A 3351-nucleotide genomic window follows, 5' to 3' on the forward strand; every position below is an offset into this window, starting at 1 on the left:
GAGAAATGGTTTCTTTTTAAACGCTTACCATTTCTCTAATTCGAAAGTAAAAAGGTACTTTATATTATCTCTAACTCAAGAGTTAAAAGTTCTCTCTCTCTCTCTCTCTCTCTCTCTCTCTCTCTCTCTCTCTCTCTCTATTATCTAATCTAATCTATCTATCGCTCTCTCTCTCTAGCTGAAACAAGGCAAACACTATCACTTGTGACACCTCCATTGTCACCAAGAACCCTGTGCCTAGTAACGAAAGCGTCATTGAAATTCCGCATCCAGTCGAGGGCGAGGGAAGGTGGAAGTCCTTTCCTTTGAATGGGGAAACCGACCTTTTCAACCAATGCTAAAGTAACCTTGCAGAATAAAGATCATTGTCACTTAAGCTTGACTGATTTACGTGACACTATGTATTTAGCATCGCAGTAATTAAAAATACACCATTTAAGAGTCATTAGACTTTAATGAATAATGATGACAATTCTGCCAGAATTATTCCAATATAGTGCATATATGATGAAAAATACTAAATTTATCATGATAGCAAATTCATTACAGGAGAGGGAAAATAAATAAATAATAAAATTACTTGAAGTACACAGAGCAGTTCTAAAGGAATGAACAAAATTCTAAGAAATTTTAGACATTTGTGGAACTTTGAAGCGTAATTACTATTGACAAATCAATCATAAATTTCATAATCGGTTTGATTCAGATGTGTGTATGATAAACAAAAGATGCACGATAAGTAAATAAACAAGTAAATAATTAAACTAATTTCAGAAACCTTACCACTCAAACTATTTTAATAATTTTGACATTATTTTGTTGCATAAATTGTGTTTCATATTTGCTTATTCCTTCTAGTATTCCCAGAGAAGAATATAATTTTGTATATTCTTCTTCAGAAACAGGCTGCAGCATTATTGCCAAAAGAGTTTCTAACGAAATATGAGAATACCCCTCTGGGAAATTACTGAAACACCAGAAAAACGAGGGACCTACTTTTCCTTATTGATACCTGCAAAAAGAAACCTACAGGAGAGCAAGTGTCTCACATGAGAAGCACAAAACATGTAAATTTATACTAGCTCTGGAAATAAAAGAAGCTAAATTGCATGGCAGCGAACTTCCACTACAAACGAACGTTGCAGACCGTCATTGTTAAAACACAGGTCACAAGTCGTCTGGGTGAATAAATAATGAAACGTTTTATAACGTCTGTCATTGCAAGGTGTTTATTTTCCCTGTGAATCTGCATCCTTATTAATTTCGCAGTCAATGGAAGTTAAATAATTATACGCTATATCGATTACTATTCATTCATTGATGGTTGTCAACGAACAATTATGAATTATGAATCATGGGCAGTTTCGAAATTAGTATTTAGAAGACATTAAAATCTTAAGTAGAATAATGATGGTAAAGATATCTACCGTTACATAGAAACTAGAATACCTCTGAAGTTTTTACATGATAAAAAAAAGTATTTGCCATGAATGGCAAGTCTCCATAGATCTAATACAGCTTTTAGTGACCAATAAAAAGCTTATGTTTTTGTACCTGAAAGCCTTTTGTGAATCTTTGAGACCATTAAAAAGCGTTCTCGTTGCAAGTTATTATAAATCTATCGTAATCTTACGGAAAAACTCCGCATTTTATATATTCCCCAAGGTGATAGCCATTTTATAAAAAGGAGCTTCCAAGAGAAGGAATAAATAAATGCCTGTGGGCTAACTTGCTGTATTTTATATTAAAATGACCTCATTTAATGTTATGCCTCTGATATCAGACACATACGGAATGCTTCAGCAAAAGTTTTTTTTCCAGTTCTTTCGTATTAATCGTATTAATGTAATAGATAATTAAATGAAAATTTAATCCACATTTTAAACATTTCTCATCCGTAAGACGATAGTTTTCCTTCTGATGTCACGTCCAGCATTTTAGATGTTAACTTTTCATTTAATATACAATACATGCCTGCTAACCTAGCATTCAATCAGTTGGAAATACAAATGAAATTTTCAATATAAATCTATGTCTGCTAATGTTTCCTTCCGCTTTTTAATAACAAAGTATCCTGGCTATCTCACAAAGCACGTTGCAGCACAAGGCTCGTGTCTGGATCAATATCCTTCATGTAGAACGAAAAACTCCAACCTACGAAATAGGACCATTTCTTCGACGATTTTGGTTATGTAAACTATTTGTTAAACAAACGATCATTATTTTTCATTTGAAAAAAATTAAACCTGATTGTCTACTTTTCAAAGCAATCAATGACTCACAAAGGTTCTGATTGGGACTATTATCCGGTACCACAATCCTAAAGTTTTCAGTACTTAAGTAAAGATTTATTTCATTCGTGAAGCTCCATCTGTTTTTATATAGTCTTGATTCCTTAGACTGACCATCACACTTGCCCTTTCACTGACAAAAATGAAAAAAACTTATATAGTGTATTCAGGTAAGGAGATGACTACAGTTAATCAAAAGCTTCTGCTTGTACTGAATTATTAATTTTTTACCTCATCCTTATAATGTTAACTTAAAAGTTTCGCCCTCCAGTAGGGAATAATATGTTTCTGATTTTTCTTAATTGATGCACTAGAAAAATAAAAACCAAAAAAAACCAAAAAAAAACAAAAAAAAAAAAAGCTTCTTTTGACAAAGATACCATGGTCATCATACACTAACATTGCAATGTTATCCAACCTCAGACACTATGTACGAAACTGCAAATACGAGTGGCCCAGGTTTATAGGGAAACGTGTGCGAGGAAAATTCATTTCTTTTCTAGAGGGCATCCCAAGATGATGGCAATGAGAAAGCCCTGTAAAGAAGAGTGGGCGACGAGATTAACTTGAAATCAAATAATAGTATTTAAAAGAAGAAGAAGAAAAAAATAACTTCTCAGGTGCCTCTAACGGTATTTTCTAAAAATATTGATATGAACTTCATATCGTCCCTTCGATAAAGATGAACTCCATCTCTAACAAAGGGACGTCAAACAGGGAACTTAAATCACCAGCCAGGATTATACCTTGATCCTCTTTCTCTTATCTCTTTTGCTTGAAAGAAAATGCGCCTAGATTAATAAACTGTAACCTGAACCTGCCGCCTCTTTCTTATTTTTGTTTATAGATGCCTGTCAATTTCTTTTATATTCAGTGTTGAACTTAAAAATGTAGAATTCACTACGAAAGTACTTGTTCTAAGTCCCTGTTTTATTTACCTTTCTACCGTGGATTATATATATATATATATATATATATATATATACTATATATATATATATATATATATATATATATATATATATATATATATATATATATATATATATATATATATATA

The sequence above is a fragment of the Macrobrachium nipponense genome, chromosome 34 (genome assembly GCF_015104395.2).
Source record: "Macrobrachium nipponense isolate FS-2020 chromosome 34, ASM1510439v2, whole genome shotgun sequence".
Taxonomy (NCBI): domain Eukaryota; kingdom Metazoa; phylum Arthropoda; class Malacostraca; order Decapoda; family Palaemonidae; genus Macrobrachium; species Macrobrachium nipponense.